Genomic DNA, 14,171 nt, shown 5'->3' with positions numbered 1-14,171 from the left:
CCAGGACTGTTGCCGTTATTGGCATTCCGTTACCACAGCCGTCCTAACTTGCCCAGTATTGGCTTAATTGAGCTATATCTGTGGAGCTGTCCCAGATCATTGGGGACCCTTGGAGGGCACTGAATCATGGATGGTGTGTGTGCTTGTGTCTCAGCTCCCATTTAGTCTGTAAATTGCCTCTCGTGCAGGGTTTTTTTTTTTTTAATTGGGCCTTCTAAGATTAGTTAAAGCAGAGAAGAACTAAGGATGTGGGTAGGTGGCTCAGCTGAAAGGTGGAGGTGAAACAGAGCAAAAAGGAGGAGTGTGTGCCTCGGAAATGCTCTCCTTATGTCTTGAGGGGAGAGAGAAGAAAGGAAAACTACAGCTATCTTGAGAAAGCCATGGAGATGGTACAGCCATCTCTCTGAAGTCATGGCAGCCTGAACAATTCCACATCTGCTAGTGAAGTCTGTAAAGCATGCTCATTCAGAGGCAGTGTGTGTGTGTGTGTGTGTGTGTGTGTGTGTGTGTGTGTGTGTCCAAGGCTCTGCTCAAAGCCTCTGTTTTCTCTGACACTTCTAAATCTCCCAAGAAGATTTTCTCCGAGCCCCTCATTCACACCTCTGCTGTAGCCTTATGTTTTCCATGTGTTAGAATCGCATACATGTTGGGACCCCTGCTGGTCTGGTTCCGCTGCCGACTACTCCACACCCCCTGGTGCTCCCTTCTTCTTGGCAGCGGAACCCAACTTGGTTCAGCATCAGCTCATGTTCAGTAATTCCCGAGAGCGCAGCCCTCCTGTGCCCAACGTGTGAGCCTTTCTTGCCTTGTCAGGACAATGCATGCATTCAGTACAAGAAGACTACGTGACACAAATGCTTCTGTGTGAAGGGAAGGAAGTATGGTGGGGAAGGGGTGGTGGGGCTTTTAAGGAACGCTTGACGACGTGGCTGTGACTACCTGTGACTGGGAAAGGACGAGCTTAAGGAAGAAAGAAAACATGAACCTAGAGCTCATCTGAATCCAGCCTGGCGCCGCAGCATCCCTGGACTCGCTCTCCTTGGATTGTGTTTTCTAAGACTCTCAGCACATTGATACTCCCCTCACCCTGTAATTGTCATTATTTTTATTTTTTGACAGAGTTGAGGCTCAAACCCAGGGCCTTTGTGCACTCAAGGCAAGTTCTCTATCACTGGGCTACACCCCAGCCCTAGACTCATAAAATCTGTTTGAACCAGAGAGATACTGTTTGTTGGGCTCCACACATGGTTCTCAACAGACAGTTCCTGCAGTCTCTTTTCCCTATCAACACAAAGCCAGCAGAATTCTGAACCCAGACTAGAGCTTGGGAAGAGTTTTTAACATCAAGGTCCAGACTTAGACACACAGGAACGAGGTTGCCAAGGGACAAGAAGCGAAGTCTAAGAATCAGGGCCTCCGAACAGACAGGACCAGTGGCTGACTGGTTCCTGGGTTGCAGGAAGAGTGTGCTGGGAGCAATGCAGCATGTAGAGCAATGGACACAGAACCAGCCCAGAGGAGCACTGGACTGCAATATTGGTTTGCCTTGTACTTGGACCAAAGAGGGAGAAGTTAATGCCAAAAGGGGCCCCATAAGGAGGCTGGGACCTTTAAAATCAATAATGGATTTTATTATTTTATTTTGGGGGATGATTACATATCAGGTTCTCATGCAGAAAAGGGGTCCTATAGATGAGAGACAGCTTCACTCACCCTACTCAAGGGGGCAGATGGACGCTCAGGAAAATGACCTCTTTAGATCCCCAACCCTTTCCTCATTATTGTTTTGGAGTATTGTTTTGGGACTTTTGTTTTAATGGTGTATTCCTTTAAATTTCCCTTAGTTTTAAAGACAGTTTCCGTTGGAAACTCCTGTGGAGAAAGGAAAGAGATGTGGGCTTTGGCAGTTGGATCCAGTAAGGCTTGGGGTAGAAACATGCAGCAAGTCCAAGACAACCACTCTGCGACTCCACTTACATCCTAGCTCTGTCTCCCAAGTGTCTCCAGATCTCTGTCTCATGAAAGGTGGAGGGGCCTGTGTATTTCTTCAGGTGGCCTTTAGGGGCCAGGTTCAGAGATGTGCTTCTAAGGTTAGCCTGGGAGTCAGGACCACTGATATGAACCAGTCATTCTTTCTTGTGAGTAATGACCACGCTGACCATCCTGGGAAGGCGGGGGTTGGGGGTAACAAGTGGCAGAACAGGTGGGAAGTCAGTGATACCCTTGTTTGCACCCCACTAGCTGAGCTGTAGAATAGGTGAGACAGGAGCAGCAAAGGCAAGGCTTGGGTGACCCAGGAAGCCAAACAAAGCAGACAGCAGGAGCTTACAAACTGAGCTGCTTCAGCAGTCAAGCTTCCTCTGCCAGTCCTGTCTGCCCCCAGCTCTTTCCAATCAGGTTACGGCTGCACAGGCAGTGGCACCAGACAGAGAGGCAGAGGCTGTTGGAAGAGTCCTACAAAGGAGCATTCCAGTGTTGGGAATAGTGGGACTAATTCCCCTACGCCATAGTGAATTGATAGATATTTCCTCCTCCCAGAAGTGTTGTTTTTAAAAAGAAGACACCGAGATCTTTTCTAGTTTCCGCAAACTATTTCTTTTTCTTTTCTTTTTTTTTTTTTTTTTTTTTTTTTTGGTTTTTCGAGACAGGGTTTCTCTGTGGCTTTGGAGCCTGTCCTGGAACTATCTCTGTAGACCAGGCTGGTCTCGAACTCACAGAGATCCGCCTGCCTCTGCCTCCCGAGTGCTGGGATTAAAGGCGTGCGTCACCATCACCCGGCTACTATTTCTTAAAAAAAAAAAAGGCGGTTGATAATTACAGAGCCTTGAAAACCTGTATCCTCTCCTTCCTGTAGGTTCTCCAACAAACACCAGCAGCGAAACGCCTATAACAGCCGGCCCAAGAACCTAAACTAGGAAATCCTAATTTAAACCTCCTTAACCCATTGTTTCCCAGTGCTTCCTGCAAGAAACTCCTTCCCCTTTCCAAGAAGAACTGTTAACATCCCAAGTTCTAAAGATTCTCCGTCCCTTAGATAAAGACAGTATTGTCTTTGGTGGGTGCTGGGACTTGCCGCTGAGGTCATGTGTTAACACTGGAGAGATTTCAGGTGTCAGATAGACATCAGGTGTCATCTCCACGTGGGCACCTCCCTTCCCCCATGTCAATTAATGCAGGATTGAAAAGGCCACATCAGAGGGGGTGGGATGGCTCTGCAAATAAAGACACTTACCACCGGTTCTCGTAGGATGGAGTTCACTAAGGATCACAGGTTAGAGGAAGATAAGCAGCTCCTGTAAGATGTCCTCTGACTTCTGCCTGCACACAACGGCGCCAGGATGCCCCCCCACATGCACACAGGTAATTAAAGCAAAAGGTATGAAAGGTGGCTCTTTGCTCCCCCCCATTCCAGGGACAGCTGTATCTTATCTTACAGCACCAGCCTCATCCTTGAGACACAATGGTGAAGGTCAGAGAGTACGGATTTAGCCCTTTCTGGGTGCCTGGCTATCAGGGATGCCTTTAGCTCTGGCAAAGTAGATATTGTTGTGATCAGTGGTCCACTCATTGACTTCAACTCCATGTTCTACTTGTTCCAGTATGGCTCTACCCACGGCAAATTCCTCCATGACAATCAAGGCTAAGAAGAGGAAGCTTGCCATCCACGGGAAAGCCGTCACCATCTTCCAGGAGTGAGACCCTGCCAGCATCAAATTGGGCGATGTTGGTGCTGAGTACGTTGCGAAATCTGCTGGCATCTTTATCACTAATTTACTAGCATCCTCAAGATGGGACCCACTTGAAGGGTGGGGCCAAAAGGGTCCTCCTCTCTGCCTCTTCTGCTGATGCACCATGATTGTGGTGTGAACCACGAGAAGCATGACGACCCACTCAAGATTGTCGGCAATGCTTCCTGCATTATCAACTGCTTAGTCCTCCAGCCAAGGTCACTGATGATAACCTTGGCATCACGGAAGGACTCATGACCACAGCCCATACCGTCACAGCCACCCAGAAGACTGTGGATGGCCCCTCAGGGAAATTGTGCTGTTATGGCCTTGGGGCTATCCAAAACATCATCCTTGTATCTACTAGCACTACCAAGGCTGTGGGCAAGGTCAACCCAGAGCTGAAAAGGAAGCTCACGGGCATGGCCTTCCATGTTCCTACCACCAATATATCCATCATAGATCTGACATGCCATCTAGAGAAAACTGCCAAGGATGACATCATGGTGATGCACCACTAAAGGGCACCCCAGGCTGCACTGAGGACCAGATTGTCTCCTGTGACTTTAACAGTGACGCCCACTCTTTAACCATTGATGCTGAGCTGGCATTGCCTTCAATGACAACTTTGCAAAGTTTATGTCCTGGTATGACAATGAACATGCCTACATCAACAGGGCGGTAGACTGCATGGCCTAGATGGGCTCTAAGGAATAAGAAACTCTGGACCACCTGCCCCAGTAAGAACACATGAAAAGGAGATACTCTCGGCTGCTGTGAGTCCTCATCCCAACCCAGTACCCAGCACTGAGCATCTCCCCTCATAGTTCCCATCTTAGGCCCCCAGAAGACGGGGTGGTGCTTGGAGAAGCCTGTTCTCTTGAATACCATCAATGAGGTACTACAGTGAAGTTCCTGCCTCCCACCAAAAGATTGTTTTAAAAGTAACACCAGAAGCTGGAAAGATGACCCAACAGTTGAGAGCACATATTACTCTTATATAGGACCCAGCACCCATAATGGATGGCTTGTTTTGTTAGTAACTGCAGCTTCAGGGGATCTGACACCTTTACAGCCTCTGCACATAACCACACAGAGTCACATATATATACACATGTTTTTAGATTATATATGTATATATATTAACAATATATATATATGTTAAAATAGTAATACTGGCTATCCAGACTGAAGCTGAAGCCTGAGGTCCAAGTCCAACAGCAGACATGGGTATAGTAGCAGGCTCAGTGCAAAAGTATAATACTAGTTCATAGACACAAGTGGCATGTTTGGCCCTAGAGTGCCTTAAACACAGTGCACGGCCTTTGGGACTGGTGCTCCCCTAAGTGTACTGTGAAGCTACTCTTGTAGATGATGGCGTATTTGGTTGAGCACTCACATTCATGAGGAATAAGCAGCTGAGTCTAGCTGCTCTAACATCCATGTTCATCATAAAGAACTGTTGATCAGACTCCAATGACAGAGCAAACAACACCCCCAGATCCCAAGGAAGTGACCGTCACATGGACCTGAATGACATTGGTCAGTAGAGCAAGAGATGAACACAGCTCACCTGTCTCCATTAGGGTTTCTATTGTTGTGATAAAACTCCATGACCAAAAGAAACTTGGGGAGCAAAGGGTTGATTTCAGTAGTCCGACATCGAGTCTTTGCAGGAGCTCAAGGAGGAAACTGGAGGCAGGAACTAAAGGCAGGAACCTGGAGGCAGGAACTGAAGCAGAAGTCACGGAGAATGCTGCTTACTGGCTTACTCCTCATGGTTTGCTCAGGCTGCTTGCTCATGCCACCCAGGACCACCTGCCCAGCATTGGCACTGTCCACAATGGACTGGGCCCTCTCACATGAATCATTAATCAAGAAAATGCCCCCATGATGTTGCCTACAGACCAAAAAATCTGGTGGGCACGTTTTCTTAATTGAGGCTCCCTCTTTCCGAACAGTTCTAACTTGTTTCATTGTTGGCAAAACAACCAACCAGGACATCTCCCTCCTCCAGATTTGCAATGAAGGATGAAGGAGCCTGTTGGCCCGTCAAAGTCGAGTTGCATCCAAGGCTGACTTTGGGAAGCACAGACCTGCCAGGATGAGGAAGTAAAGCCACCAGGTGGATTTGCAGGAACTTCTATGGGTTGGAGTGGGTGAATGAGCTCCACGTAATTTCCAATAACAGAGCCTAAGACTCATTGAATGATTACCTTGCAGCAAACACCTAGCTAAGTACTTCACCGGGATTATTTCACTTAATCCTCACAGCAGCTCTGTGAGGCTCGGAAGGTTAAGCAGCTGCCCCCAGGTCAGGGTAGCTTAAAGGGATAGAGCAGGCATTCGGCACTAGTAGTGTGTCTCCAGACCCCACGTCTGGGGTCTTTGTGCTCTCTCCCCAACCTGTGGCCACTCTTGCCTCCTGGCATCTGAGAGCTCTTGCGTTTATCACCCGCCATCCTCTCCCTACAGTGCTAACTCATCGCCTCCTGATTAAACCAGCTCTTCCTGATAGACCTGCCCTGGGATGTAGGTGAGCTGGTGGCCCTCCATGCCCTGGGTGGCAATGGGATTGTGCCTAACAGTGGCAAAAGACACTTTGGACTGACACTCGGGTGCCAACTGATCACCTATGGCATCCCAGCCACAGCCCCACCATCTATCCTCTGAGGACAGTGTTAGAGAACTTCAACATGGATTTCTCTTTCTAAAGAGGACCTGCCCCAGAGGGCTCCAGTGAGGGCATAAAAGAAGACGGAGACAGGAAGAGGAAAAACCAACTTGTGGCTTCTTCCTAATTCTTCAGTCCTACAGTTGTGTGGATCCCAATGTCCAGCTTTTACCACCTTCTGGACAATACACCTCCAAGAGTGAACGCCAGAGCCTGGACCCCTTCTCCAAACTCTGCTGGTCCCGTACGTCTCCTGACAGTTTCTTCAGAAGATTGGCCATGACTCCTTATAGACTCGTACAGACTCCCATTCATTTCCCTTTCTCTTTCCTCAGCCTAGAAGGAGCATCTTTAAGCCTGAGTCCACACCTTCTCATCTCCGATGTCTATTAACCAAGTCTCCATATTCTCCTCTCTTAGCTACAATAACTTGGATGCCTTCTGACGGACATACCTGGTCATCACAGTGTTCCATAGACTCATCACTTTCTTTATGTGTCATAAACAGTGAAGCTAGGGGAAACACACCAGTCCCATCTTGCAAACACACCCAGGAAAAGCACTGGAGACTGCCCAAGAGAACAATCCCCACGTAAGAGTAGAAAGGGGTGGTAGGGGGTGTTTAATTGATGTGGACATGTATCTGACGCCTAGGACTGGACAGGCAAGCCATCCATGCCTGTCATCAATTCTGAGTCCCCATTCATGCTGAATCCCTTCCTGAGAGGTAGGAGGTATCGTTTTCCCACTCAACACTGGAAGATTTAACTTCAGACTTCTTCAAATATTAAAAAGCAAAAGTCTGGGATGGCCATTCTAGATTCAGCTTTTCTTTTTCCTAGTAATCCATCACCCCGTCTTTATGGAGCCCTGGTAGCTGCCATCCTAGGGAGGACTTCACTTACAAATGAGTGCGGAAGGTCGCCTCTAGATGAGCATTCGCTTCCCTTTATGGCCCTACAGGGTTTTAGCCGCTGCTCAGGAGGCACTTTTCATAATTCCCATTGTTGCTGAACTATTTTTATCCTTCCCGTATGACTCAAAACATGACATGCTGTCCCACTGTTAAAACCCTGCACAACCATGTGTTCCTGCTCAGCCATGAAGGCTTATTTGGTAGCTCAAAAAAATTTTCCCTATCTCAAAACAAAATCAAAATGGTCTCATCATTAACAGTACATTGGGAATATACAAAGCCAGTGCCTAGGAAAGCTATGTGAGATGTATTTCCACAACCTAGACACCCTGAAGACACCCTTAATACCCAGCTCTGGCCAGGATTGTTCAGTTCTATGCAGGAAGCTGAAGAGCGGCGTTTCAGATGGCCTGACTAGAAATTAATCATGAGGAGAAAAACGCATGCCAAGTAGTGAGAACCTAATGATAATAATAGTGTTATTAAGTTCAGTTCAAAATCTCGTGTCTTTATTAGCGCAATTATGAGCTAAATTGTGCCCTCCCTCAAATTCACATGGGAAAGCCCTAATACCCAGGACCTCAAAGTGTGACTGTATTTAATTAAGTTAAAATGAGGCCAGTGGGGTGTATCCTAATCTAATTTGATCACTGTCCTTATAAGAAGAGGTGATAGGACAAAGACAGCGTCAGAGACAAGGCAGGTGCAGGCACTCGGGCACTACGTGAAGACACGGGGAGAAACGGACGCCAAGGAGGGGCTATTCGCAGAGTGTACCTTCCTCTCAGTCTTCTTGCCCCACAAATGATGAGAAAATAAACTCTGCTCTATGAACCACATGGTTGGTCAGTACTACTTTGCTACATCAACGCACGGGCTCTCAAAATACTTCCTAACATGAGGTTTTCTTGGTCACAATTTGTTTCTCAGGTGAGTATATTGACTTCGCCTGGCTGTCTGAACTCACCCCTGAATGGATGGGCTCTAGGCCAGGCCTTGCGGTGGACTTCTCGACTGCTACTGGCCCTGAGCTCCAGTCTGTGGGGTAAGACAGAAAAACAATTCTAGGCAGATATTCTCAATGAGCAATGAACTTAGTTGTCCTTTGTTAACATAGAGAAGGCAGAAGATTTAAGACTGCATAGATTCCAAGCCCGAATGACAGTATCCTTGCCTGCTTGCTCAAGCACCCTGGACTTCATCCACCCCTGCTGATTTTCCTAACAGTACGAGGACTCTGTCTATTACCGCTAACTATTCCTATCGTGTCTCAGACTGGGAAACCCAAACTTCTGTTTGATAGAAAAGATCTAAAGTTTATATATGCTGTTTATGGGACAAAGGGAGCTCCTCTATCCTTGACTTATTTTTAGACAGCAAATGCTAAATTAGCATTTTGTAAGATGGCTCTGACATGCAAAGGAGTTGGTGCAGTCTTACACAAGCCTGTTTTTAAAAAAGGAAAATGTGTTTTCCTCAGCAAGTCCCTAAAAAAAAAATAGATCTTGAAATCACCGTGCCAAGAGTGTTCTTCCAGATCATCCAGCCTAATGTTTGTCTTTGATTTTTGTTCTCCATTTTAAGCATCAGACCCAGCTTTTAAAAAGCAACCTTTTGTGAGGTTTGAGTAGAGAAGGGATGTGAGCTGAGCCTCTTTGATTGAAGTGGGCATGTGGGCCTTGAGCTGCTCTCCTGGCCCCTCCAGGGAGCCTGGGGTTCTGTGGAAAGCTGGGATGGGAACCATGAGTACCCCCCCCATCATCTCATTTTACAGATTTATCTGATGCTCTCACGAATCACCATAGCCAAGGTTGAACGTTTGATAATGGTATAACCAAATCTCCTGATAGGTGACGCATAAACTTGGTCGGGGTCATACTGATTTCCTTTTGCTGGCTGTCAAGTTGACCAGCTGTCAGCGTGCAGTGCCAGAAACACACCTGGATGTCAGAACACATGTGCAAGCATTACTTACATTAAGCAGATCCCAGTATTTTTAGTCAGATGCAGGTATCAAGCCAAAAGCCCTGGGGCTAAGGTTCTTGGCTTTGACAAATATCCATATATTCTAACTGAGTTATTCTCCAGTTTCAGGGTGCTTTGGGAGTGTTTCCTACAAAGATGGGTGCCAGAGAGTCAAATGCAATAGGCCTAGGGGTGACCTAGGAATGGTTCATTTGGTTGCTAGTGTGTGTGTGTGTGTGTGTGTGTGTGTGTGTGTGTGTGTGTATAAGACATAAAGGCGGTTCACAGTTCTGGAAAACTATGTTATCAAGCCCCACCACAGAGCTATCCGATTACACCCCAGACAGAAATGTCTCAGCAGCATTCCTTCGTGCCTGGATAACATGGAGAGAAGAAACAGAAACAGATATGAGCAACCAAACTCAGGTTTCATAAATATGGCTTCTCTAGAAAACTAGCCAAGTAGTAAAACACACAAAAGTGGTGCCCTGTAACACAATAACTGTCTCTAAAGATAGCTCATTGAAACTTGAAAAAGATACCAACATCCAAGGGTATGTGCTTAACTCAGTATGGAGGTCAGTCCAAGGAGCTGGGAAGCCAAGCAGGGGTTAGGAAATCAGAGGAAAGCTCAGATTTTACACTGAGAAATTCCTGTGTCAAGCTGTGCCAAAGCCAGATGTTTTGACTGGTAATTATTATTATGATAATTCATTTAACTAGAAACAAAATTCAGTGTGGCTGTTTACTGCGGCTTACTTCCCCAGGCATTCAGAGAAACGAGAAGAAAAATCTCAGAGGTTTTACTCGTGGCGAAATGGAATAATTTTCTCAATTAACCAGAAATAGACATAGCAATACAATTGTTTGCCTTTACCTCCTGCACTAGTGTAAACAGACTCCTTACACATCCTTGCATGAAAAAGTCGAGGTGGAGACAGGCTGCCAATGAATGGAGAACACCCTGTGTTTGGCTCCCCTCGGACACGCCTCAGGTTATCAGCTGTGACATGAGACTCCTGGGTGCCATTCTTGTCTTCTCCCCTTTGTAAGGATCCCTTCGCAAGGCCAAGAGATTGTGGTGGGTTTGAAGATACTTCTAGAAACTTAGGGGAAGGCTTTAACAGGAACAGGGTGAGCAGAATGTGCACCTCAAAGGACATAGATTGTATGGCTGAAATTCTTGATATTGGCTAAAAATTGACACTAGTTGATGAATATTGTTGCAGCAAGTCACACCAACCAACATAAGGGGACAGCTCAACCTTGCTGACTTGGGTCGATGGAGCCCAGTGAAGGCAGTGGAACACAGTTACCTGTGATACCCTTGAACACACACCAGCAGCATTCCATCCGACCTGACCTGTTCAGGACCACGGACAGTGGTCCCTGAGCAGCGGTTACCTCTGCTCTGGGCCTCTTCTTTCCCCTCCCACTCATATTTTAGACATGTGACCTGCTCTAGCCGATCTAGATCTAGCAGAAATACAGATCCAAAGGATGATTGACGTTGCAGGAAGAGTTGTTTTCCTAGTGATGTCCTTTCTTTGTTGTGTGTTTAGCAGAAAAAACACATCCAAAGTCAGGGGCAGAACCTGGAAAGCACAAAGCGTTTATATTCACTGCCTCCCCAGTAAGTTTCCCCGGGGGACTTAATTCTACAGATGCAACAGCAGATCTGGAAAGTAGGTACCCGAGGGCCTCTGCCAGCACCTCACAGCCATGGCGACGGCCCACAGAGTGTGCCTCTGAAATCAGCTCAGCGAGGCACAAGGACATAACAGACACCACACCTGGCCACGTCTGGGCCAAGCGGTGTCTCAGGAGTGGGCATTCAGCTCTAGGAAGCCCTAAGTGCTGGGAAACCTGCCTCTTCCTTCTGTTTCTGGAGTAACATGGGAACACAGGCATCTCCTGGAATAACGTGGTCCTGTGAGAGAGAACAGAAGGTAGAGAGGCTATAAATATCCTTCAATCCCCTTAAATGCCCTTATTTATAGACACGAAAGTTGGGAACCAGGACTACTTGCTGCACTATGAAGAAAGTAGAAACTAATTAAAAATGAGCATTTAGCATGTCGTGGAAGGGTCAGATCTCCCTTGAAAGAAAGGTGCCCTTGTAAGTACAGAGAAATAGATTGTGTTCTGGTTTAGCCACAGTGTCTCTCTCTCTCTCTCTCTCTCTCTCTCTCTCTCTCTCTCTCTCTCTCTCTCTCTCCCCAACACCTGTATCCCTCAGCATCCTGAGGTCAAAGGAAAGCAATACACAGTTTGCTGGTCCTATAGCCTCCATCTCCATTTTACAGTGTGGGGATGTGCATGAGTGCCCAGTGTATGCCCCGTGTTGACCTCAAGTGTCCTATGCCGCCCATCTTTGTTTTAGAGGCAGGGTCTCTCATTGACCTGGAGTCCACTGACTAGGACAGACTAGTTGGTTAGCAGGCTCAGGGATGTCCCCATCTCTGCCCCTCTGTGCTAGGATTACAAGTGTGTGTTTCCATGCTGCCTTTTTTTGGGGGAGGGATAGGGAGGGTGGGTTCGAGGTCGTCATGTCCTTGTTCTTGAGAAGCAAGAACGTTTCTGACTGAGCTACTGCCCCAACTCCATTTTCTCTGTTTAGGAATGAAGTGAAAGACAGACTTTGTGTGACCCTAAGATTTTCACCAAGGCTGCCAGGGCCCAGGTGCTGAGGTTCATGTTCCAGGTCTCGACAAATGGAAAATTATCATGGTTCAGTAGCATATGGAGAGATGCTATAGAGAAGGAACACAGTGACATGGCTCAGAGACCCAGCTAGGACTCTGTCCCATCTATCCCAGCTGCCCTTACAGGAGTCTCCACCTGCACTACTCAGGGCAGCCATTTGCTTCCTCGGTGTCCTCAGTGAACCCTACCGTCCTGCTCTTTTGACCAGCTGTACTGGACATCTCTGTATTAGTCCAGGTTCTCTAGAGTCACAGAACTTATGGAACCTCTCTCTTTCTCTCTCTCTCTCTCTCTCTCTCTCTCTCTCTCTCTCTCTCTCTCTCTCTCTCTCTCTCTCTCTCTCTCTGTGTGTGTGTGTGTGTGTGTGTGTGTGTGTGTGAATTTATTGGCATGACTTACAGGCTACAGTCCAACAATAGCTATCTATGAATGGGAAATCCAAGAATCTAGTAATTGCTCAGTCCCATGAGGCTGGGTGACTCAGCTGCTCTTCTGTATATGCGGGAATCCTGAAGAAGCAGGCTCCAATGCCGGTGAAGGAATGGATGTGTTGATAAGGTGAGGGCAAGCAGGCAAGAATGAATGATCCCCTCCTTCATCCATGGTACTTATATAGGCTTCCAGCAGAAGGGGTGACCCAGATTGAAGCTGTGTCTTCCTGCTTAAAAATCTGGATCACAAGTGTACCTCCATGTCTGGATTGTAGCTCATTCTAGATATAGTCAAGTTGACGACCGAGAGTAGCCATTATAGCTTCGTATGCTCAGCACCCAGGCTGTGCCCTAGGCATACAAGTAAATAAGAAAGGAGTCAGAACAGAACAACCATATGGCACTAACTTTTGATTATTATTGTAATAAAGAAAATATTGGGACCCGCTAGATTGCTCAGTGGGTAGAGCCACTTTTGGGGCCTGATGACCCAAGTTTGATCCCCAGAACCCATGTAAAGGAGGAAAGAGAATCAGCACCACAAAGTTATCCTCTGACCTCATACACATACTTGGGGCATGAGTACATGTGGACTGGGAACCAAGGTTCTCTGATTGAGGAAATGGCCCTTGGTCAACCTGAGTGAGTCCCTTCTATTTCTACCCTCAGAGGGTCTGTCTGCTCTCGCCAAGCCCACCACACTGACGGGAGTTAGGTTTCGAGCAGCATGCTGCCTGAGCATAGGGTACTACCACAGTAAGCAAGGCTGCCCAGGCTCAGGCTACACATTGGCCCTTGAGTTTCAATATTGCCACAGAAAGCTATGTTCTTGTGCTAATGGATTTTGGTCCACTCCCACAGAGGAATACCCTGTCATCCCCTTGGATTTGCTTGGAGCAATTTTTCTCAGGCTATATTACCTTAGTAACTGTCTCCTAGGGATGGATTGAATCAAAGCCCAATCATACTTACTTTTCCCTTCCAAAGGAAGATGTCCCCCTTGGGTCGCTTAAGGCGTAGTTCCCATGCTTATTTACGGAGGGATTTACAGAGGAATGCTCTGTTTCAGATAGCCGGTCGTTTCCTCTCAGAGTTGCAAAGCTGATTTCAGCCACCCAAGAAGTGTTATGAATACATATGCAATACATAAAGCAGGTCGGGAGGTGCCGCACACCCTCAACAGAGCTACCTGCCCTGTAGCGAGATGAGAGATCAAGTTCCCTTCTGCTACTTCCCTAAGAATTCTCTGGAATTCCCTCTGTGGCCTCACCTCTGTCCTCTGGCTTTGGTGGTCTTCAACACCCCTTATCACAAAGACAGGTAGATCTCTATCTAGGGAGAACTTCTTTTCAGCCTTGTCAGCTAAGCCCCGGGAGATCCTCAGATAAGTGAGACCTCTTTCCAATCCCAGAGGGAATTAAATCAAGTCTGTAGAAAAATTAAAATCCAGGATGGCTTCTATTGGGGACTAAAACGAGCCACTCTTTTACCCAGCACCTCTCTGACGGTGAGGGTTAATTTATCACATGAAATCCAATCACTTCTTACAAAAGCAGCGCAGGCTTCATTTAGTTTGATGAGGTATATTGCAAGATTTCAGAAAATCAATTTTACTGAGAGCCATATTAAGCCCCAGGGAATGTAACACTACATGTACCTCACATAAGTTTTTGTTATTACTCAGAGGATCACTGGGGAAATTATATACTTAGCCTGACAAAGGGTAATGGTACTTTCATTGTCTTGGGTAA

At 46.9% G+C, this 14,171-nt stretch overlaps 1 pseudogene; it reads left to right on the top strand.

Annotated features, from left to right (window-relative positions):
- The first annotated feature begins 3,524 nt into the window (after positions 1–3,524).
- LOC142836500 (glyceraldehyde-3-phosphate dehydrogenase pseudogene) lies at positions 3,525–4,445 on the top strand (annotated as a pseudogene).
- The last annotated feature ends 9,726 nt before the right edge of the window (positions 4,446–14,171 follow it).

Source organism: Microtus pennsylvanicus, chromosome 16, assembly GCF_037038515.1.
Source record: "Microtus pennsylvanicus isolate mMicPen1 chromosome 16, mMicPen1.hap1, whole genome shotgun sequence".
In the NCBI taxonomy this organism is placed as follows: Eukaryota; Metazoa; Chordata; class Mammalia; order Rodentia; family Cricetidae; genus Microtus; species Microtus pennsylvanicus.
The sequence above is the reverse complement of the archived record's forward strand: the minus strand, read 5'-3'. Positions and strand labels throughout refer to the sequence as shown.